We start from the raw sequence: 23,945 nt of genomic DNA on the forward strand, positions 1-23,945 counted from the left end.
AGCATTGCGAGCGAGACTGGAGCGGTCAATCTTTTGTTGTGCTCTGTGCTGATGAGGCCTCAAGTGGAGTGTCCAGTTCTGGGGGCCACGTGTTAGGAGAGATCTGGAGAAATTGGAAGAAGTCCAAAGAAGACGAATAAAAATGATTAAAAATCCAGAGAACGTGACCTATGAGGGTGGGAAAAGTCTGATTGTTTAGTCTGCAAAAGAGAGGGCTGGCAAGGGACACGATGAGAGCGTTCACGTAGCTACAAGGGTGATCCGAGGTGGAGGAGGAGGAAACTTCTTCTCCTTGGCCACTGAGGCCAGAAGAGGCAATGGGCTGAAATTGACGCAAGGGAGCTTTAGGTTGGGAATTAGGGAAAACTTCCTTCCTGTCAGGGTGGATAAACGCTGGAGTCAATTACCTGGGGAGGTTGTGAAATCCCATCGCTGGAGATTTTGAAGAGCAGGTTAGAAAAGCACCTCTCAGGGCAGGTGTAACTGGTGCTTGGTTGTGCCCTGAGGACAGGGTGTGATATGAGGGGGTTTCCAGGCACAGCTAGAGAAATCTACCCAGGGGAGGTTGACTTAAAATCAAGCTACTTTCAGCCCCAGGCTGGGATTTCCTTTTCACTAAGGCAAATGCAATCAGCCACAAAAGTAGCCCTGCCAGCTCCAGCAGCCAGCCAGGTGCCAAATAAGTAAACCCACACACTTCTCAGCTGCTCCAGCAGCCCAGACCAAACAAGCCCAACTCAGGCGAAAGGTTTTGAAACCTATTTCACCCAAGAGCAGACGGATTCTTCTGGGCCCGAAGGGCCCGGCCGCAGTCTCGAGTCACTACATACGTGGATCTAACCCGAATCGCCACGTGTGCCAGTCCTTCAGATCTAAGAGCTAAAGGTTTAGGAATACAAAAGAAAGAAGAGGTTTGGAGAGAAAAATGGTGAAAGCAATACTTGACATCCGTCCATTAGGGCTATTGATGCCGGCCAGCGGTGTTCTTTGCTGATTTTTGAAAGTCTCTGAAAGTCCACCCCATAAGGGAAACGATTTCAGGCTCCGTATCTTTGCTTCCTGGAGAAGTGGAGATCTGGCGAGCTGAAGTCAGCCTGCTCGAAAACGGATCCCTGGAAACAGGACCCAGACCAGAGTATCAAGATGAAATAGAAGATGGATGCTGCTCGGTCTACCTCCTGGAAGTGTCTTGTGTCCAGGCAGTAAAACCTTTCTCCTTGTCATCAAGCCCCTGAGGGTCCTAAAGTCACCAGCCCCAGGTAGGCTGTTGCGGCCAAGTGGCAATGGATGACTTCCAAGAGACCGACTCAGTTCCCTCAAAGGGTATTGTCCTTTGTCTCAATCAAGTGCCCTGGCGTGGGTGGCAATCACCCCTCCCGTTGTGTACTTTTGGCTCGCAATATTCCGAAGACAACTAGAGAGCTGAAAATCTATGAAGTTGACCCACAAACATGGCACAGACCTATAAGTAGCATCCCTAGATTCAGGGCATCCTCAGCTATCATGAGACACCTCCCATGGGCCACCAGCACAATATTTGGTGCCCACAGCTACACTGGGCACATTAGATGGCTTCCGCAGCAATAGGAAAATGCAATGGGGTGACACAGGGGACTGGCCCAGAGGAGCTGTCAAGGTTCCTTCCAAATCTAGACGACTATGGCATGGCTTCAGATGGCTGGGTGAGCAGAGCATTGTGGGAGAGGGGGCAGGCTGCTGAGTAGGGCCTGAATTTGGTAGCCAGGGCTTTTGTGGAGATGAATGCGAGGCTGGGCCATGGCAGGGAAGCTTGTGGCAGTGGTGGCTGGTGTGGATGAGGCCTGTGAGAGGGCCGAGGCCACCTCCACCCTATGCTGAGAGCCTGGGGTGCGTGAGGTGGAGCTCAGCGTGGGGGTGAGTCTCTCATACTTACCTGGCAGGGGAAATACCATGATCTGGAAGGTGGTTTTCCCAGGGTGAGGCTTCTTCATTGCACTGTGGTTGTTGCTGACCCCTGTGATTTCCCCCAAGGGGGAAACTCAACTGCATAATTTGTGATAGTGGGGGACTGCATTCATGCTTTCCCCTGATACTAAGTATAGCAAAAATAGACTAGACTGAATGAGTTGATAGAGTTGGCTAAAATGCCTTGTTTAAAACTGTTATGGATTGGTTTGTGTATCCAAGTGAGTCTAGACTGCAGTGCTTTTTTTTTCTGAAGGCTTTGTTGTCAGAAGATTTCTGTCAACAGTTTAGTTTCTTTTTGTGAATGAGAGAGCAAAAGAGATTTTCTCTGTTGATGGTGGGTAGTTGGCCTGCTTGGTCCTTGTCTAGACAAAACAGCTAAGTGGAAAGATAGCAGCTAGGGCTGTCTGGTGTCCTGCAAGCCCTGACTATGGAGAGAGGGCCTGTTGGCATGTTCAGAGTAGCTTCCTGTGGCCAGATGTCTGTGGACAGCAGCGTTATTGCTTGTGAGGAGGAGCAGCGTGCGGCTGTTGACAAAAGTGCCATTTTCTGTGGACTTCCAGTTGACAGAAAGCCTTGGGAATTTGGGAGCTCCCCGGTTTTGCGGACAAAATGCCCCTTTTGCCAACAAAACCCTCTAGTCTAGACTTAGCCTAGTAGCTGAGGCTAGGTCTACGCTAGAAGCATCTCTCAAGAGTACTTAGTGTCGCAAGAGACATACCGCCAAATCTTCTGTTGACAGATCGTGTCTACGCGTAAGAGCGGATGGATCCTTTGATCCGCTCCGTGGCCAAACAAAGTCCTCCGGAGAGTCTACGCGGACGGCTTTCTGTTGCCAATTTCTGTTGACAAAAGGCACGTTGGTTGTGGACAACCTGCGAGTTTTCTAGCCCAAACCCTAGCGGTGTCTCCAAAAGTCTCTGGTGTAGCCCTTGGCAGCCAGCAAGTGGAGTGCCCCGGTTTTATACGCGGGGCTGGGGCTGTTGAACATAGAAGCACAGAATCCTAGACTACTAGGAGTGGAAGGGACCTCGAGAGGCCATCGAGTCCAGCCCCCTGCCCCAATGGCAGGACCAAGTACTGTCTAAACCATCGCTGAGAGACATCTATCTAACCTGTTCTTAAATATATCCAGTGATGGGGATTCCACAACCAACCTTGGCAATTTAGTCCACTGTTTGACTGCCCTGACAGTTAGGAACTTTTTCCTAATGTCCAATCCACACCTGCCTTTCTGCAGTTTTAGCCCGTTGCCTCTTGTTCTATCCTCAGAGGCCAAGAAGAACAAGTTTTCTCCTTCTTCCTTATGACTCCCTTTTAGATACCTGAAAACCGCTATCATGTCTCCCTTCAATCGTCTCATTTCCAAACTAAAGAAGCCCAATTGTTTCAACCTTTTTTCATAGGTCACATTCTCGAGACCTTGAATCATTCTTGTCGCTCTTTTCTGGACCCTCTCTAGTTTCCGCACATCTTTTTTGAACTGCGGTGCCCACAACTGGACACAATACTCCAGCTGAGGCCTAACCAGCCCAGAGTAGAGCGAAAGAATAACTTCTCTTGTCTTGTTCACAACGCACTTGTTAATGCGTCCTAGAATCATGTTGTCTTTTTTTTGCAACGGCATCACACTGTTGACTCATATTTAGCTTGTGGTCCACGATAATCCCTAGATCCTGTTCTGCTGGAGTCGTTCCTAGACAGCCTCTCCCCATTCTGTATGTGTGAAACGGATTGTTCCTTCCCAAGTGGAGCACTTTGCATTTGTCCTTATTAAACTTCATCCTGTTTACCTCAGACTATTTGTCTAATTTATCCAGATCATTTGGAATGACGACCCTCTCCTCCAAAGCAGTTGCAACCCCTCCCAACTTGGGATCATCTGCAAACTTAAGAAGCGTCCTTTTTATGCCAATATCTAAACATCTTCACTGATGACGCGGAGAATGGACTGGATGATTCCAAGTAGGCGGAGAGGTAGTTACGCTGGCTGACAGCGGTGAGGTGCAGAGTGTCCTCGGCCAATTGGAGCAGTGGGTCAATCGGAATCTGCTGAGGTGGAAGAAGGTCAAGGGCAGAGTCCTGCACTTGGGAGGGAGGAATTGCAAGCATTGTTAGAGGCTGGGAAGTGACTGGCTAAGTTGCAGTGCAGCCAAAATGGAGCTGGGGCTGACAGGGGCTGAGAAGCTGGCCATGAGCCAAGAGAGTGCCCCCGTATCCAAGGAGGCGCAAGACATATTGGGGTGTGTTAGGAGGAGCTTTGCCAGCAGATGGGGGAAGTGATTCTTCTCCTCTACTCGGCACTGCTGAGGCTGCCTCTGGGCTGGAGGACGACAGGGGGCTTGAAGTCCCGTTGCCGTCTGTGGAGTTGTGTTCCTGCCTCATGCGGGTGGCAGAGCAGTGCCAGCAGCTGCTTGAGCTGCAGCAGCTCCAAAGGGCTGCTGAAAGGCCTGGCGAGGCCTGTCCAACAGCAGGAGCAGGCACCGAGGAAGGCTACGTTTTTGCATAGCTATGGAATGGGAAGTGACCGTCTGGGGAGGAGCGCTCCGAAAGGGATGGAGGCTGGTAGTGGAGTCCAAGCTGAAGAGGAATCACCCCAGTGTGGCACTGATTCTAAAAAAACCCATCGCGTCCTGGGCTTTATTAAGAGCAGCATTGCGAGCGAGACTGGAGCGGTCAATCTTTTGTTGTGCTCTGTGCTGATGAGGCCTCAAGCGGAGTGTCCGGTTCTGGGGGCCACGTGTTAGAAGAGATCTGGACAAATTGGAAGAAGTCCAAAGAAGACTAATAAAAATGATTAAAAATCCAGAGAACGTGACCTATGAGAGTTGGAAAAGTCTGATTGTTTAGTCTGGAAAAGAGAGGGCTGGGAAGGGACACGATGAGAGCTTTCACGTAGCTAGAAGGGTGATCCTAGGTGGAGGAGGAGGAAACTTCTTCTCCTTGGCCGCTGAGGCTAGAAGAGGCAATGGGCTGAAATTGACGCAAGGGAGCTTTAGGTTGGGCATTAGGAAAAACTTCCTTCCTGTCAGGGTGGATAAACGCTGGAGTCAATTGCCTGGGGAGGTTGTGGAATCCCATCGCTGGAGATTTTGAAAAGCAGGTTAGAAAAGCACCTCTCAGGGCAGGTGTAACTGGTGCTTGGTGGTGCCCTGAGTACAGGGTGTGATATGAGGGGGTTTCCAGGCACAGCTAGAGAAATCTACCCAGGGGAGGTTGACTTAAAATCAAGCTACTTTCAGCCCCAGGCTGGGATTTCCTTTTCACTAAGGCAAATGCAATCAGCCACAAAAGTAGGCCTGCCAGCTCCAGCAGCCAGCCAGGTGCCAAATAAGTAAACCCCCACACTTCTCAGCTGCTCCAGCAGCCCAGACCAAACAAGCCTAACTCAGGCGAAAGGTTTTGAAACCTATTTCACCCAAGGGCAGACGGATTCTTCTGGGCCCGAAGGGCCCGGCCGCAGTCTGAAATCACTACATACGTGGATCTAACCCAAATCGCCACGTGTGCCAGTCCTTCAGATCTAAGAGCTAAAGGTTTAGGAATACAAAAGAAAGAAGAGGTTTGGAGAGAAAAATGGTGAAAGCAATACTTGACATCCGTCCATTAGGGCTATTGATGCCGGCCAGCGGTGTTCCTTGCTGATTCTTGAAAGTCTCTCAAAGTCCACCCCATAAGGGAAACGATTTCAGGCTCCATATCTTTGCTTCCTGGAGAAGTGGAGATCCGGCGAGCTGAAGTCAGCCTGCTAGAAAACGGATCCCTGGAAACAGGACCCAGACCAAAGTATCAAGATGAAATAGAAGATGGATGCTGCTCGGTCTACCTCCTGGAAGTGTCTTGTGTCCAGGCAGTAAAACCTTTCTCCTTGTCATCAAGCCCCTGAGGGTCCTAAAGTCACCAGCCCCATGTAGGCTGTTGCGGCCAAGTGGCAATGGATGACTTCCAAGAGACAGACTCAGTTCCCTCGAAGGGTATTGTCCTTTGTCTCAATCAAGTGCCCTGGCGTGGGTGGCAACCACCCCTCCCGTTGTGTACTTTTGGCTGGCAACATTCCGAAGACAACTAGAGAGCTAAAAATCTATGAAGTTGACCCACAAACATGGCACAGACCTATAAGTAGCATCCCTAGATTCAGGGCATCCTCAGCTATCATGAGACACCTCCCAGGGGCCGCCAGCACAATATTTGGGGCCAACAGCTACACTGGGCACATCAGATGGCTTCCGCAGCAATAGGAAAATGCAATCGGGTGACACAGGGGACTGGCCCAGAGGAGCTGTCAAGGTTCCTTCCAAATCTAGACGACCACGGCATGTCTTCAGATGGCTGGGTGAGCAGAGCATTGTGGGAGAGGGGGCAGGCTGCTGAGTAGGGCCTGAATTTGGCAGCCAGGGCTTTTGTGGAGATGAATGCGAGGCTGGGCCGTGGCAGGGAAGCTTGTGGCAGTGGTGGCTGGTGTGGATGAGGCCTGTGAGAGGGCGGAGGCCACCTCCACCCTATGCTGAGAGCCTGGGGTGCGTGAGGTGGAGCTCAGCATGGGGGTGAGTCTCTCATACTTACCTGGCAGGGGAAATACCATGATCTGGAAGGTGGTTTTCCCAGGGTGAGGCTTCTCCATTGCACTGTGGTTGTTGCTGACCCCTGTGATTTCCCCCAAGGGGAAAACTCAACTGCATAATTTGTGGTAGTGGGGGACTGCATTCGTGCTTTCCCCTGATACTAAGTATGGCAAAAATAGACCAGACTGGATGAGTTGATAAAACAGGCTAGAATGCTTTCTTTGCAACTGTTATGGATTGGTTTGTGTATCCAAGTGAGTCTATACTGCAATGCTTTTTCTCCTGAAGGCTTTGTTGCAAGGTACTTTGCAAGAAAACTTCTGTCAACAATTTAGTTTCTTCTTGTGAATGGGAGGACAAAAGAGATTTTCTCTGTTGATGGTGGGCAGCTGGCCTGCTTGACCCTTGTCTAGACAAAACAGCCAAGTGGAAAGATAGCAGCTAGGGCTGTCTGGTGTCCTGCAAGCCCTGACTATGGAGAGAGGGCCTGTTGGCACATCCAGAGTAGCTTCCTGTGGCCAGATGTCTGTGGTCAGCAGCGTTATTGCTTGTGAGGAGGAGCGGCGTGCGGCTGTTGACAAAAGTGCCATTTTCTGTGGACTTCCAGTTGACAGAAAGCCTTGGGAATTTGGGAGCTCCCCGGTTTTGTGGACAAAATGCCCCTTTTGCCGACAAAACCCTCTAGTCTAGACTTAGCCTCGTAGCTGAGGCTACGTCTACGCTAGAAGTATCTCTCAAGAGTGCTTAGTGTCGCAAGAGACGTACCGCCAAATCTTCTGTTGACAGATTGTGTCTACGCGTAAGAGCAGATGGATCCTTTGATCGCTCCGTGGCCAAAAAAAGTCCTCCGGAGCATCTACACGGACGGCTTTCTGTTGCCAATTTCTGTTGACAAAAGGCACGTTGGTTGTGGACGACCTGCGAGTTTTGTAGCCTAAACCCTAGCGGTGTCTCCAAAAGTCTCTAGCGTAGCCCTTGGCGGGTAGTAAGTGGAGTGCCCCGGTTTTAGCCGCGGGGCTGGGGCTGTTGAACATAGAAGCAGAGAATCCTAGAATCCTAGGACTGGAAGGGACCTCGAGAGGCCATCGAGTCCAGCCCCCTGCCCCAATGGCAGGACCAAGTACTATCTAAACCATCGCTGAGAGACATCTATCTAACCTGTTCTTAAATATCTCCAGTGATGGGGATTCCACAACCTCCCTTGGCAATTTAGTCCACTGATTGACCGCCCTGACAGTTAGGAACTTTTTCCTAATGTCCAACCTAAACCTCCCTTGCTGCAGTTTAAGCCCGTTGCCTCTTGTTCTATCCTCAGAGGCCAAGAAGAACAAGTTTTCTCCTTCTTCCTTATGACTCCCTTTTAGATACCTGAAAACCGCTATCATGTCTCCCTTCAATCGTCTCTTTTCCAAACTAAACAAGCCCAATTGTTTCAACCTTTTTTCATAGGTCACATTCTCGAGACCTTGAATCATTCTTGTCGCTCTTTTCTGGACCCTCTCTAGTTTCCGCACAACTTTTTTGAACTGCGGTGCCCAGAACTGGACACAATCCTCCAGCTGAGGCCTAACCAGCTCAGAGTAGAGCGAAAGAATGACTTCTCTTGTCTTCTTCACAACACACTTGTTAATGCGTCTCAGAGTCATGTTGGCTTTTTTTTGCAACGGCATCACACTGTTGACTCATATTTAGCTTGTGGTCCACGATAATCCCTAGATCCTGTTCTGCTGGAGTCGTTCCTAGACAGCCTCTCCCCATTCTGTATGTGTGAAACGGATTGTTCCTTCCCAAGTGGAGCACTTTGCATTTGTCCTTATTAAACTTCATCCTCTTTACCTCAGACTATTTGTCCAATTTATCCAGATCATTTGGAATGACGACCCTCTCCTCCAAAGCAGTTGCAACCCCTCCCAACTTGGGATCATCTGCAAACTTAAGAAGCGTCCTTTTTATGCCAAGATCTAAACATCTTCATTGATGACGCGGAGAATGGACTGGATGATTCCAAGTAGGCGGAGAGGTAGTTACGCTGGCTGACAGCGGTGAGGTGCAGAGTGTCCTCGGCCAATTGGAGCAGTGGGTCAATCGGAATCTGCTGAGGTGGAAGAAGGTCAAGGGCAGAGTCCTGCACTTGGGAGGGAGGAATTGCAAGCATTGTTAGAGGCTGGGAAGTGACTGGCTAAGTTGCAGTGCAGCCAAAATAGAGCTGGGGCTGAGGGGGGCTGAGAAGCTGGCCATGAGCCAAGAGAGTGCCCCCGTATCCAAGGAGGCGCAAGACATATTGGGGTGCATTAGGAGGAGCTTTGCCAGCAGATGGGGGAAGTGATTCTTCTCCTCTACTCGGCACTGCTGAGGCTGCCTCTGGGCTGGAGGACGACAGGGGGCTTGAAGTCCCGTTGCCGTCTGTGGAGTTGTGTTCCTGCCTCATGCGGGTGGCAGAGCAGCGCCAGCAGCTGCTTGAGCTGCAGCAGCTCCAAAGGGCTGCTAAAAGGCCTGGCGGGGGCTGTCCAGCAGCAGGAGCAGGCACTGAGGAAGGATCCGTTTTTGCATAGCTATGGAATGGGAAGTGACCGTCTGGGGAGGAGCGCTCCGAAAGGGATGGAGGCTGGTAGTGGAGTCCAAGCTGAAGAGGAATCACGCCAGTGTGGCACTGATTCTAAAAAAACCCATAGCGTCCTGGGCTTGATTAAGAGCAGCATTGCGAGCGAGACTGGAGCGGTCAATCTTTTGTTGTGCTCTGTGCTGATGAGGCCTCAAGCGGAGTGTCCGGTTCTGGGGGCCACGTGTTAGGAGAGATCTGGACAAATTGGAAGAAGTCCAAAGAAGACGAATAAAAATGATTAAAAATCCAGAGAACGTGACCTATGAGGGTTGGAAAAGTCTGATTGTTTAGTCTGGAAAAGAGAGGGCTGGGAAGGGACACGATGAGAGCGTTCACGTAGCTACAAGGGTGATCCTAGGTGGAGGAGGAGGAAACTTCTTCTCCTTGGCCGCTGAGGCTAGAAGAGGCAATGGGCTGAAATTGACGCAAGGGAGCTTTCGGTTGGGCATTAGGGAAAACTTCCTTCCTGTCAGGGTGGTTAAACGCTGGAGTCAATTGCCCGGGGAGGTTGTGGAATCCCATCGCTGGAGATTTTGAAGAGCAGGTTACAAAAGCACCTCTCAGGGCAGGTGTAACTGGTGCTTGGTGGTGCCCTGAGTACAGGGTGTGATATGAGGGGGTTTCCAGGCACAGCTAGAGAAATCTACCCAGGGGAGGTTGACTTAAAATCAAGCTACTTTCAGCCCCAGGCTGAGATATCCTTTTCACAAAGGAAATGCAATCAGCCACAAAAGTAGCCCTGCCAGCTCCAGCGGCCAGCCAGGTGCCAAATAAGTAAACACACACACTTCTCAGCTGCTCCAGCAGCCCAGACCAAACAAGCCTAACTCAGGCGAAAGGTTTTCAAACCTATTTCACCGAAGGGCAGACGGATTCTTCTAAGCCCGAAGGGCCCGGCCGCAGTCTCAAGTCACTTCATATTTGGATCTAACCCAAATCGCCACGTGTGCCAGTCCTTCAGATCTAAGAGCTAAAGGTTTAGAAATACAAAAGAAAGAAGAGGTTTGGAGAGAAAAATGGTGAAAGCAATACTTGACATCCGTCCATTAGGGCTATTGATGCCGGCCAGCGGTGTTCTTTGCTGATTCTTGAAAGTCTCTGAAAGTCCACCCCATAAGGGAAACGATTTCAGGCTCCGTATCTTTGCTTCCTGGAGAAGTGGAGATCTGGCGAGCTGAAGTCAGCCTGCTCGAAAACGGATCCCTGGAAACAGGACCCAGACCAGAGTATCAAGGTGAAATACAAGATGGATGCTGCTAGGTCTACCTCCTGGAAGTGTCTTGTGTCCAGGCAGTAAAACCTTTCTCCTTGTCATCAAGCCCCTGAGGGTCCTAAAGTCACCAGCCCCAGGTAGGCTGTTGCGGCCAAGTGGCAATGGATGACTTCCAAGAGACAGACTCAGTTCCCTCGAAGGGTATTGTCCTTTGTCTCAATCAAGTGCCCTGGCGTGGGTGGCAATCACCCCTCCCGTTGTGTACTTTTGGCTCGCAATATTCCGAAGACAACTAGAGAGCTGAAAATCTATGAAGTTGACCCACAAACATGGCACAGACCTATAAGTAGCATCCCTAGATTCAGGGCATCCTCAGCTATCATGAGACACCTCCCATGGGCCACCAGCACAATATTTGGTGCCCACAGCTACACTGGGCACATCAGATGGCTTCCGCAGCAATAGGAAAATGCAATTGGGTGACACAGGGGACTGGCCCAGAGGAGCTGTCAAGGTTCCTTCCAAATCTAGACGACTATGGCATGGCTTCAGATGGCTGGGTGAGCAGAGCATTGTGGGAGAGGGGGCAGGCTGCTGAGTAGGGCCTGAATTTGGTAGCCAGGGCTTTTGTGGAGATGAATGCGAGGCTGGGCCATGGCAGGGAAGCTTGTGGCAGTGGTGGCTGGTGTGGATGAGGCCTGTGAGAGGGCCGAGGCCACCTCCACCCTATGCTGAGAGCCTGGGGTGCGTGAGGTGGAGCTCAGCGTGGGGGTGAGTCTCTCATACTTACCTGGCAGGGGAAATACCATGATCTGGAAGGTGGTTTTCCCAGGGTGAGGCTTCTTCATTGCACTGTGGTTGTTGCTGACCCCTGTGATTTCCCCCAAGGGGGAAACTCAACTGCATAATTTGTGATAGTGGGGGACTGCATTCGTGCTTTCTCCTGATACTAAGTATAGCAAAAATAGACTAGACTGAATGAGTTGATAGAGTTGGCTAAAATGCCTTGTTTGAAACTGTTATGGATTGGTTTGTGTATCCAAGTGAGTCTATACTGCAATGCTTTTTCTCCTGAAGGCTTTGTTGCCAGGTACTTTGCAAGAAAACTTCTGTCAACAATTTAGTTTCTTCTTGTGAATGGGAGGAGAAAAGAGATCTTCTCTGTTGATGGTGGGCAGCTGGCCTGCTTGGTCCTTGTCTAGACAAAACAGCTAAGTGGAAAGATAGCAGCTAGGGCTGTCTGGTGTTCTGCAAGCCCTGACTATGGAGAGAGGGCCTGTTGGCATGTTCAGAGTAGCTTCCTGTGGCCAGATGTCTGTGGACAGCAGCGTTATTGCTTGTGAGGAGGAGCGGCGTGCGGCTGTTGACAAAAGTGCCATTTTCTGTGGACTTCCAGTTGACAGAAAGCCTTGGGAATTTGGGAGCTCCCCGGTTTTGCGGACAAAATGCCCCTTTTGCCAACAAAACCCTCTAGTCTAGACTTAGCCTAGTAGCTGAGGCTACGTCTACGCTAGAAGCATCTCTCAAGAGTACTTAGTGTCGCAAGAGACATACCGCCAAATCTTCTGTCGACAGATCGTGTCTACGCGTAAGAGCGGATGGATCCTTTGATCCGCTCCGTGGCCAAACAAAGTCCTCCGGAGAGTCTACGCGGACGGCTTTCTGTTGCCAATTTCTGTTGACAAAAGGCACGTTGGTTGTGGACAACCTGCGAGTTTTGTAGCCCAAACCCTAGCGGTGTCTCCAAAATTCTCTGGTGTAGCCCTTGGCAGCCAGCAAGTGGAGTGCCCCGGTTTTAGCCGCGGGGCTGGGGCTGTTGAACATAGAAGCAGAGAATCCTAGACTACTAGGAGTGGAAGGGACCTCGAGAGGCCATCGAGTCCAGCCCCCTGCCCCAATGGCAGGACCAAGTACTGTCTAAACCATCGCTGAGAGACATCTATCTAACCTGTTCTTAAATATATCCAGTGATGGGGATTCCACAACCAACCTTGGCAATTTAGTCCACTGTTTGACTGCCCTGACAGTTAGGAACTTTTTCCTAATGTCCAATCCACACCTGCCTTTCTGCAGTTTTAGCCCGTTGCCTCTTGTTCTATCCTCAGAGGCCAAGAAGAACAAGTTTTCTCCTTCTTCCTTATGACTCCCTTTTAGATACCTGAAAACCGCTATCATGTCTCCCTTCAATCGTCTCATTTCCAAACTAAAGAAGCCCAATTGTTTCAACCTTTTTTCATAGGTCACATTCTCGAGACCTTGAATCATTCTTGTCGCTCTTTTCTGGACCCTCTCTAGTTTCCGCACATCTTTTTTGAACTGCGGTGCCCACAACTGGACACAATACTCCAGCTGAGGCCTAACCAGCCCAGAGTAGAGCGAAAGAATAACTTCTCTTGTCTTGTTCACAACGCACTTGTTAATGCGTCCTAGAATCATGTTATCTTTTTTTTGCAACGGCATCACACTGTTGACTCATATTTAGCTTGTGGTCCACGATAATCCCTAGATCCTGTTCTGCTGGAGTCGTTCCTAGACAGCCTCTCCCCATTCTGTATGTGTGAAACGGATTGTTCCTTCCCAAGTGGAGCACTTTGCATTTGTCCTTATTAAACTTCATCCTGTTTACCTCAGACTATTTGTCCAATTTATCCAGATCATTTGGAATGACGACCCTCTCCTCCAAAGCAGTTGCAACCCCTCCCAACTTGGGATCATCTGCAAACTTAAGAAGCGTCCTTTTTATGCCAAGATCTAAACATCTTCATTGATGACGCGGAGAATGGACTGGATGATTCCAAGTAGGCGGAGAGGTAGTTACGCTGGCTGACAGCGGTGAGGTGCAGAGTGTCCTCGGCCAATTGGAGCAGTGGGTCAATCGGAATCTGCTGAGGTGGAAGAAGGTCAAGGGCAGAGTCCTGCACTTGGGAGGGAGGAATTGCAAGCATTGTTAGAGGCTGGGAAGTGACTGGCTAAGTTGCAGTGCAGCCAAAATGGAGCTGGGGCTGACAGGGGCTGAGAAGCTGGCCATGAGCCAAGAGAGTGCCCCCGTATCCAAGGAGGCGCAAGACATATTGGGGTGCATTAGGAGGAGCTTTGCCAGCAGATGGGGGAAGTGATTCTTCTCCTCTACTCGGCACTGCTGAGGCTGCCTCTGGGCTGGAGGACGACAGGGGGCTTGAAGTCCCGTTGCCGTCTGTGGAGTTGTGTTCCTGCCTCATGCGGGTGGCAGAGCAGCGCCAGCAGCTGCTTGAGCTGCAGCAGCTCCAAAGGGCTGCTAAAAGGCCTGGCGGGGGCTGTCCAGCAGCAGGAGCAGGCACTGAGGAAGGATCCGTTTTTGCATAGCTATGGAATGGGAAGTGACCGTCTGGGGAGGAGCGCTCCGAAAGGGATGGAGGCTGGTAGTGGAGTCCAAGCTGAAGAGGAATCACCCCAGTGTGGCACTGATTCTAAAAAAACCCATCGCGTCCTGGGCTTTATTAAGAGCAGCATTGCGAGCGAGACTGGAGCGGTCAATCTTTTGTTGTGCTCTGTGCTGATGAGGCCTCAAGCGGAGTGTCGGGTTCTGGGGGCCACGTGTTAGAAGAGATCTGGACAAATTGGAAGAAGTCCAAAGAAGACTAATAAAAATGATTAAAAATCCAGAGAACGTGACCTATGAGGGTTGGAAAAGTCTGATTGTTTAGTCTGGAAAAGAGAGGGCTGGGAAGGGACACGATGAGAGCGTTCACGTAGCTACAAGGGTGATCCTAGGTGGAGGAGGAGGAAACTTCTTCTCCTTGGCCGCTGAGGCTAGAAGAGGCAATGGGCTGAAATTGACGCAAGGGAGCTTTCGGTTGGGCATTAGGGAAAACTTCCTTCCTGTCAGGGTGGTTAAACGCTGGAGTCAATTGCCCGGGGAGGTTGTGGAATCCCATCGCTGGAGATTTTGAAGAGCAGGTTACAAAAGCACCTCTCAGGGCAGGTGTAACTGGTGCTTGGTGGTGCCCTGAGTACAGGGTGTGATATGAGGGGGTTTCCAGGCACAGCTAGAGAAATCTACCCAGGGGAGGTTGACTTAAAATCAAGCTACTTTCAGCCCCAGGCTGAGATATCCTTTTCACAAAGGAAATGCAATCAGCCACAAAAGTAGCCCTGCCAGCTCCAGCGGCCAGCCAGGTGCCAAATAAGTAAACACACACACTTCTCAGCTGCTCCAGCAGCCCAGACCAAACAAGCCTAACTCAGGCGAAAGGTTTTCAAACCTATTTCACCGAAGGGCAGACGGATTCTTCTAAGCCCGAAGGGCCCGGCCGCAGTCTCAAGTCACTTCATATTTGGATCTAACCCAAATCGCCACGTGTGCCAGTCCTTCAGATCTAAGAGCTAAAGGTTTAGAAATACAAAAGAAAGAAGAGGTTTGGAGAGAAAAATGGTGAAAGCAATACTTGACATCCGTCCATTAGGGCTATTGATGCCGGCCAGCGGTGTTCTTTGCTGATTCTTGAAAGTCTCTGAAAGTCCACCCCATAAGGGAAACGATTTCAGGCTCCATATCTTTGCTTCCTGCAGAAGTGGAGATCCGGCGAGCTGAAGTCAGCCTGCTAGAAAACGGATCCCTGGAAACAGGACCCAGACCAAAGTATCAAGATGAAATAGAAGATGGATGCTGCTAGGTCTACCTCCTGGAAGTGTCTTGTGTCCAGGCAGTAAAACCTTTCTCCTTGTCATCAAGCCCCTGAGGGTCCTAAAGTCACCAGCCCCAGGTAGGCTGTTGCGGCCAAGTGGCAATGGATGACTTCCAAGAGACAGACTCAGTTCCCTCGAAGGGTATTGTCCTTTGTCTCAATCAAGTGCCCTGGCGTGGGTGGCAATCACCCCTCCCGTTGTGTACTTTTGGCTCGCAACATTCCGAAGACAACTAGAGAGCTAAAAATCTATGAAGTTGACCCACAAACATGGCACAGACCTATAAGTAGCATCCCTCGATTCAGGGCATCCTCAGCTATCATGAGACACCTCGCAGGGGCCGCCAGTACAATATTTGAGACCAACAGCTACACTGGGCACATCAGATGGCTTCCGCAGCAATAGGAAAATGCAATCGGGTGACACAGGGGACTGGCCCAGAGGAGCTGTCAAGGTTCCTTCCAAATCTAGACGACCACGGCATGGCTTCAGATGGCTGGGTGAGCAGAGCATTGTGGGAGAGGGGGCAGGCTGCTGAGTAGGGCCTGAATTTGGTAGCCAGGGCTTTTGTGGAGATGAATGCTAGGCTGGGCCATGGCAGGGAAGCTTGTGGCAGTGGTGGCTGGTGTGGATGAGGCCTGTGAGAGGGCCGAGGCCACCTCCACCCTATGCTGAGAGCCTGGGGTGCGTGAGGTGGAGCTCAGCGTGGGGGTGAGTCTCTCATACTTACCTGGCAGGGGAAATACCATGATCGGGAAGGTGGTTTTCCCAGGGTGAGGCTTCTCCATTGCACTGTGGTTGTTGCTGACCCCTGTGATTTCCCCCAAGGGGAAAACTCAACTGCATAATTTGTGGTAGTGGGGGACTGCATTCGTGCTTTCCCCTGATATTAAGTATGACAAAAATAGACCAGACTGGATGAGTTGATAAAACAGGCTAGAATGCTTTCTTTACAACTGTTATGGATTGGTTTGTGTATCCAAGTGAGTCTATACTGCAATGCTTTTTCTCCTGAAGGCTTTGTTGCAAGGTACTTTGCAAGAAAACTTCTCTCAACAATTTAGTTTCTTTGTGTGAATGGGAGGACAAAAGAGATCTTCTCTGTTGATGGTGGGCAGCTGGCCTGCTTGACCCTTGTCTAGACAAAACAGCCAAGTGGAAAGATAGCAGCTAGGGCTGTCTGGTGTCCTGCAAGCCCTGACTATGGAGAGAGGGCCTGTTGGCACATCCAGAGTAGCTTCCTGTGGCCAGATGTCTGTGGTCAGCAGCGTTATTGCTTGTGAGGAGGAGCGGCGTGCGGCTGTTGACAAAAGTGCCATTTTCTGTGGACTTCCAGTTGACAGAAAGCCTTGGGAATTTGGGAGCTCCCCGGTTTTGTGGACAAAATGCCCCTTTTGCCGACAAAACCCTCTAGTCTAGACTTAGCCTAGTAGCTGAGGCTACGTCTACGCTAGAAGCATCTCTCAAGAGTGCTTAGTGTCGCAAGAGACGTACCGCCAAATCTTCTGTCGACAGATTGTGTCTACGCGTAAGAGCGGATGGATCCTTTGATCGCTCCGTGGCTAAAAAAAGTCCTCCGGAGCATCTACACGGACGGCTTTCTGTTGCCAATTTCTGTTGACAAAAGGCACGTTGGTTGTGGACGACCTGCGAGTTTTGTAGCCTAAACCCTAGCGGTGTCTCCAAAAGTCTCTAGCGTAGCCCTTGGCGGGTAGTAAGTGGAGTGCCCCGGTTTTAGCCGCGGGGCTGGGGCTGTTGAACATAGAAGCAGAGAATCCTAGAATCCTAGGACTGGAAGGGACCTCGAGAGGCCATCGAGTCCAGCCCCCTCCCCCAATGGCAGGACCAAGTACTATCTAAACCATCGCTGAGAGACATCTATCTAACCTGTTCTTAAATATCTCCAGTGATGGGGATTCCACAACCTCCCTTGGCAATTTAGTCCACTGATTGACCGCCCTGACAGTTAGGAACTTTTTCCTAATGTCCAACCTAAACCTCCCTTGCTGCAGTTTAAGCCCGTTGCCTCTTGTTCTATCCTCAGAGGCCAAGAAGAACAAGTTTTCTCCTTCTTCCTTATGACTCCCTTTTAGATACCTGAAAACCGCTATCATGTCTCCCTTCAATCGTCTCTTTTCCAAACTAAACAAGCCCAATTGTTTCAACCTTTTTCATAGGTCACATTCTCGAGACCTTGAATCATTCTTGTCGCTCTTTTCTGGACCCTCTCTAGTTTCCGCACATCTTTTTTGAACTGCGGTGCCCAGAACTGGACACAATCCTCCAGCTGAGGCCTAACCAGCGCAGAGTAGAGCGAAAGAATGACTTCTCTTGTCTTCTTCACAACACACTTGTTCATGCGTCCCAGATTCATGTTGGCTTTTTTTTGCAAAGGCATCACACTGTTGACTCATATTTAGCTTGTGGTCCACGATAATCCCTAGCTCCTGTTCTGCTGGAGTCCTTCCTAGACAGCCTCTCCCCATTCTGTATGTGTGAAACGGATTGTTCCTTCCCAAGTGGAGCACTTTGCATTTGTCCTTATTAAACTTCATCCTCTTTACCTCAGACTATTTGTCCAATTTATCCAGATCATTTGGAATGACGACCCTCTCCTCCAAAGCAGTTGCAACCCCTCCCAACTTGGGATAATCTGCAAACTTAAGAAGCGTCCTTTTTATGCCAAGATCTAAACATCTTCATTGATGACGCGGAGAATGGACTGGATGATTCCAAGTAGGCGGAGAGGTAGTTACGCTGGCTGACAGCGGTGAGGTACAGAGTGTCCTCGGCCAATTGGAGCAGTGGGTCAATCGGAATCTGCTGAGGTGGAAGAAGGTCAAGGGCAGAGTCGTGCACTTGGGAGGGAGGAATTGCAAGCATTGTTAGAGGCTGGGAAGTGACTGGCTAAGTTGCAGTGCAGCCAAAATAGAGCTGGGGCTGAGGGGGGCTGAGAAGCTGGCCATGAGCCAAGAGAGTACCCCCGTATCCAAGGAGGCGCAAGACATATTGGGGTGCATTAGGAGGAGCTTTGCCAGCAGATGGGGGAAGTGATTCTTCTCCTCTACTCGGCACTGCTGAGGCTGCCTCTGGGCTGGAGGACGACAGGGGGCTTGAAGTCCCGTTGCCGTCTGTGGAGTTGTGTTCCTGCCTCATGCGGGTGGCAGAGCAGCGCCAGCAGCTGCTTGAGCTGCAGCAGCTCCAAAGGGCTGCTAAAAGGCCTGGCGGGGGCTGTCCAGCAGCAGGAGCAGGCACTGAGGAAGGATCCGCTTTTGCATAAGTATGGAATGGGAAGTGACCGTCTGGGGAGGAGCGCTCCGAAAGGGATGGAGGCTGGTAGTGGAGTCCAAGCTGAAGAGGAATCACCCCAGTGTGGCACTGATTCTAAAAAAACCCATAGCGTCCTGGGCTTGATTAAGAGCAGCATTGCGAGCGAGACTGGAGCGGTCAATCTTTTGTTGTGCTCTGTGCTGATGAGGCCTCAAGCGGAGTGTCCGGTTCTGGGGGCCACGTGTTAGGAGAGATCTGGACAAATTGGAAGAAGTCCAAAGAAGACGAATAAAAATGATTAAAAATCCAGAGAACGTGACCTATGAGGGTTGGAAAAGTCTGATTGTTTAGTCTGGAAAAGAGAGGGCTGGGAAGGGACACGATGAGAGCATTCACGTAGCTACAAGGGTGATCCTAGGTGGAGGAGGAGGAAACTTCTTCTCCTTGGCCGCTGAGGCTAGAAGAGGCAATGGGCTGAAATTGACGCAAGGGAGCTTTCGGTTGGGCATTAGGGAAAACTTCCTTCCTGTCAGGGTGGTTAAACGCTGGAGTCAATTGCCCGGGGAGGTTGTGGAATCCCATCGCTGGAGATTTTGAAGAGCAGGTTAGAAAAGCACCTCTCAGGGCAGGTGTAACTGGTGCTTGGTGGTGCCCTGAGGACAGGGTGTGATATGAGGGGGTTTCCAGGCACAGCTAGAGAAATCTACCCAGGGGAGGTTGACTTAAAATCAAGCTACTTTCAGCCCCAGGCTGAGATATCCTTTTCACTAAGGCAAATGCAATCAGCCACAAAAGTAGCCCTGCCAGCTCCAGCGGCCAGCCAGGTGCCAAATAAGTAAACACACACACTTCTCAGCTGCTCCAGCAGCCCAGACCAAACAAGCCCAACTCAGGCGAAAGGTTTTGAAACCTATTTCACCCAAGAGCAGACGGATTCTTCTGGGCCCGAAGGGCCCGGCCGCAGTCTCAAGTCACTACATACGTGGATCTAACCCAAATCGCCACGTGTGCCAGTCCTTCAGATCTAAGAGCTAAAGGTTTAGGAATAAAAAAGAAAGAAGAGGTTTGGAGAGAAAAATGGTGAAAGCAATACTTCACATCCATCCATTAGGGCTATTGATGCCGGCCAGCGGTGTTCTTTGCTGATTCTTGAAAGTCTCTGAAAGTCCACCCCATAAGGGAAACGATTTCAGGCTCCATATCTTTGCTTCCTGCAGAAGTGGAGATCCGGCGAGCTGAAGTCAGCCTGCTAGAAAACGGATCCCTGGAAACAGGACCCAGACCAAAGTATCAAGATGAAATAGAAGATGGATGCTGCTAGGTCTACCTCCTGGAAGTGTCTTGTGTCCAGGCAGTAAAACCTTTCTCCTTGTCATCAAGCCCCTGAGGGTCCTAAAGTCACCAGCCCCAGGTAGGCTGTTGCGGCCAAGTGGCAATGGATGACTTCCAAGAGACAGACTCAGTTCCCTCGAAGGGTATTGTCCTTTGTCTCAATCAAGTGCCCTGGCGTGGGTGGCAATCACCCCTCCCGTTGTGTACTTTTGGCTCGCAATATTCCGCAGACAACTAGAGAGCTAAAAATCTATGAAGTTGACCCACAAACATGGCACAGACCTATAAGTAGCATCCCTCGATTCAGGGCATCCTCAGCTATCATGAGACACCTCCCAGGGGCCGCCAGTACAATATTTGAGACCAACAGCTACACTGGGCACATCAGATGGCTTCCGCAGCAATAGGAAAATGCAATCGGGTGACACAGGGGACTGGCCCAGAGGAGCTGTCAAGGTTCCTTCCAAATCTAGACGACCACGGCATGGCTTCAGATGGCTGGGTGAGCAGAGCATTGTGGGAGAGGGGGCAGGCTGCTGAGTAGGGCCTGAATTTGGTAGCCAGGGCTTTTGTGGAGATGAATGCTAGGCTGGGCCATGGCAGGGAAGCTTGTGGCAGTGGTGGCTGGTGTGGATGAGGCCTGTGAGAGGGCCGAGGCCACCTCCACCCTATGCTGAGAGCCTGGGGTGCGTGAGGTGGAGCTCAGCGTGGGGGTGAGTCTCTCATACTTACCTGGCAGGGGAAATACCATGATCGGGAAGGTGGTTTTCCCAGGGTGAGGCTTCTCCATTGCACTGTGGTTGTTGCTGACCCCTGTGATTTCCCCCAAGGGGAAAACTCAACTGCATAATTTGTGGTAGTGGGGGACTGCATTCGTGCTTTCCCCTGATATTAAGTATGACAAAAATAGACCAGACTGGATGAGTTGATAAAACAGGCTAGAATGCTTTCTTTACAACTGTTATGGATTGGTTTGTGTATCCAAGTGAATCTAGACTACAATGCTTTTTCTCCTGAAGGCTTTGTTGCAAGGTACTTTGCAAGAAAACTTCTGTCAACAATTTAGTTTCTTCGTGTGAATGGGAGGACAAAAGAGGTCTTCTCTGTTGATGGTGGGCAGCTGGCCTGCTTGACCCTTGTCTAGACAAAACAGCCAAGTGGAAAGATAGCAGCTAGGGCTGTCTGGTGTCCTGCAAGCCCTGACTATGGAGAGAGGGCCTGTTGGCACATCCAGAGTAGCTTCCTGTGGCCAGATGTCTGTGGTCAGCAGCGTTATTGCTTGTGAGGAGGAGCGGCGTGCGGCTGTTGACAAAAGTGCCATTTTCTGTGGACTTCCAGTTGACAGAAAGCCTTGGGAATTTGGGAGCTCCCCGGTTTTGTGGACAAAATGCCCCTTTTGCCGACAAAACCCTCTAGTCTAGACTTAGCCTAGTAGCTGAGGCTACGTCTACGCTAGAAGCATCTCTCAAGAGTGCTTAGTGTCGCAAGAGACGTACCGCCAAATCTTCTGTCGACAGATTGTGTCTACGCGTAAGAGCGGATGGATCCTTTGATCACTCCGTGGCCAAAAAAAGTCCTCCGGAGCGTCTACACGGACGGCTTTCTGTTGCCAATTTCTGTTGACAAAAGGCACGTTGGTTGTGGACGACCTGCGAGTTTTGTAGCCTAAACCCTAGCGGTGTCTCCAAAAGTCTCTAGCGTAGCCCTTGGCGGGTAGTAAGTGGAGTGCCCCGGTTTTAGCCGCGGGGCTGGGGCTGTTGAACATAGAAGCAGAGAATCCTAGAATCCTAGGACTGGAAGGGACCTCGAGAGGCCATCGAGTCCAGCCCCCTGCCCCAATGGCAGGACCAAGTACTATCTAAACCATCGCTGAGAGACATCTATCTAACCTGTTCTTAAATATCTCCAGTGATGGGGATTCCACAACCTCCCTTGGCAATTTAGTCCACTGATTGACCGCCCTGACAGTTAGGAACTTTTTCCTAATGTCCAACCTAAACCTCCCTTGCTGCAGTTTAAGCCCGTTGCCTCTTGTTCTATCCTCAGAGGCCAAGAAGAACAAGTTTTCTCCTTCTTCCTTATGACTCCCTTTTAGATACCTGAAAACCGCTATCATGTCTCCCTTCAATCGTCTCTTTTCCAAACTAAACAAGCCCAATTGTTTCAACCTTTTTCATAGGTCACATTCTCGAGACCTTGAATCATTCTTGTCGCTCTTTTCTGGACCCTCTCTAGTTTCCGCACATCTTTTTTGAACTGCGGTGCCCAGAACTGGACACAATCCTCCAGCTGAGGCCTAACCAGCGCAGAGTAGAGCGAAAGAATGACTTCTCTTGTCTTCTTCACAACACACTTGTTAATGCGTCCCAGATTCATGTTGGCTTTTTTTTGCCAAGGCATCACACTGTTGACTCATATTTAGCTTGTGGTCCACGATAATCCCTAGATCCTGTTCTGCTGGAGTCCTTCCTAGACAGCCTCTCCCCATTCTGTATGTGTGAAACGGATTGTTCCTTCCCAAGTGGAGCACTTTGCATTTGTCCTTATTAAACTTCATCCTCTTTACCTCAGACTATTTGTCCAATTTATCCAGATCATTTGGAATGACGACCCTCTCCTCCAAAGCAGTTGCAACCCCTCCCAACTTGGGATCATGTGCAAACTTAAGAAGCGTCCTTTTTATGCCAAGATCTAAACATCTTCATTGATGACGCGGAGAATGGACTGGATGATTCCAAGCAGGCGGAGAGGTAGTTACGCTGGCTGACAGCGGTGAGGTGCAGAGTGTCCTCGGCCAATTGGAGCAGTGGGTCAATCGGAATCTGCTGAGGTGGAAGAAGGTCAAGGGCAGAGTCGTGCACTTGGGAGGGAGGAATTGCAAGCATTGTTAGAGGCTGGGAAGTGACTGGCTAAGTTGCAGTGCAGCCAAAATGGAGCTGGGGCTGAGGGGGGCTGCGAAGCTGGCCATGAGCCAAGAGAGTGCCCCCGTATCCAAGGAGGCGCAAGACATATTGGGGTGCATTAGGAGGAGCTTTGCCAGCAGATGGGGGAAGTGATTCTTCTCCTCTACTCGGCGCTGCTGAGGCTGCCTCTGGGCTGGAGGACGACAGGGGGCTTGAAGTCCCGTTGCCGTCTGTGGAGTTGTGTTCCCGCCTCATGCGGGTGGCAGAGCAGCGCCAGCAGCTGCTTGAGCTGCAGCATCTCCAAAGGGCTGCTGAAAGGCCTGGCGGGGGCTGTCCAGCAGCAGGAGCAGGCACTGAGGAAGGATCCATTTTTGCATAGCTATGGAATGGGAAGTGACGGTCTGGGGAGGAGCGCTCCGAAAGGGATGGAGGCTGGTAGTGGAGTCCAAGCTGAAGAGGAATCACCCCAGTGTGGCACTGATTCTAAAAAAACCCATAGCGTCCTGGGCTTGATTAAGAGCAGCATTGCGAGCGAGACTGGAGCGGTCAATCTTTTGTTGTGCTCTGTGCTGATGAGGCCTCAAGCGGAGTGTCCGGTTCTGGGGGCCACGTGTTAGGAGAGATCTGGACAAATTGGAAGAAGTCCAAAGAAGACGAATAAAAATGATTAAAAATCCAGAGAACGTGACCTATGAGGGTTGGAAAAGTCTGATTGTTTAGTCTGGAAAAGAGAGGGCTGGGAAGGGACACGATGAGAGCGTTCACGTAGCTACAAGGGTGATCCTAGGTGGAGGAGGAGGAAACTTCTTCTCCTTGGCCGCTGAGGCTAGAAGAGGCAATGGGCTGAAATTGACGCAAGGGAGCTTTCGGTTGGGCATTAGGGAAAACTTCCTTCCTGTCAGGGTGGTTAAACGCTGGAGTCAATTGCCCGGGGAGGTTGTGGAATCCCATCGCTGGAGATTTTGAAGAGCAGGTTACAAAAGCACCTCTCAGGGCAGGTGTAACTGGTGCTTGGTGGTGCCCTGAGTACAGGGTGTGATATGAGGGGGTTTCCAGGCACAGCTAGAGAAATCTACCCAGGGGAGGTTGACTTAAAATCAAGCTACTTTCAGCCCCAGGCTGAGATATCCTTTTCACAAAGGAAATGCAATCAGCCACAAAAGTAGCCCTGCCAGCTCCAGCGGCCAGCCAGGTGCCAAATAAGTAAACACACAAACTTCTCAGCTGCTCCAGCAGCCCAGACCAAACAAGCCTAACTCAGGCGAAAGGTTTTCAAACCTATTTCACCGAAGGGCAGACGGATTCTTCTAAGCCCGAAGGGCCCGGCCGCAGTCTCAAGTCACTTCATATTTGGATCTAACCCAAATCGCCACGTGTGCCAGTCCTTCAGATCTAAGAGCTAAAGGTTTAGAAATACAAAAGAAAGAAGAGGTTTGGAGAGAAAAATGGTGAAA

The 23,945-nt window shown here is 50.6% G+C and overlaps 1 protein-coding gene and 5 non-coding genes across 13 annotated transcripts in view; all 6 read left to right on the top strand.

The window, feature by feature from the left end:
* The window catches only part of OTOF (otoferlin), a 272,506-nt gene that overhangs the window by 169,633 nt on the left and 78,928 nt on the right, over positions 1–23,945 (top strand). The window lies entirely within an intron of this gene.
* Positions 1,905–2,068, top strand: LOC142011712 (U1 spliceosomal RNA). The gene has a single exon (XR_012645183.1). It is a non-coding gene; the product is annotated as a U1 spliceosomal RNA (small nuclear RNA).
* Positions 6,500–6,663, top strand: LOC142011734 (U1 spliceosomal RNA). Its single transcript, XR_012645198.1, has one exon. It is a non-coding gene; the product is annotated as a U1 spliceosomal RNA (small nuclear RNA).
* Positions 11,104–11,267, top strand: LOC142011713 (U1 spliceosomal RNA). Its single transcript, XR_012645184.1, has one exon. It is a non-coding gene; the product is annotated as a U1 spliceosomal RNA (small nuclear RNA).
* LOC142011703 (U1 spliceosomal RNA) lies at positions 15,709–15,872 on the top strand. The gene has a single exon (XR_012645174.1). It is a non-coding gene; the product is annotated as a U1 spliceosomal RNA (small nuclear RNA).
* LOC142011704 (U1 spliceosomal RNA) lies at positions 20,313–20,476 on the top strand. Its single transcript, XR_012645175.1, has one exon. It is a non-coding gene; the product is annotated as a U1 spliceosomal RNA (small nuclear RNA).

This window comes from Carettochelys insculpta, chromosome 3, assembly GCF_033958435.1.
Source record: "Carettochelys insculpta isolate YL-2023 chromosome 3, ASM3395843v1, whole genome shotgun sequence".
Lineage (NCBI taxonomy): Eukaryota > Metazoa > Chordata > Testudines > Carettochelyidae > Carettochelys > Carettochelys insculpta.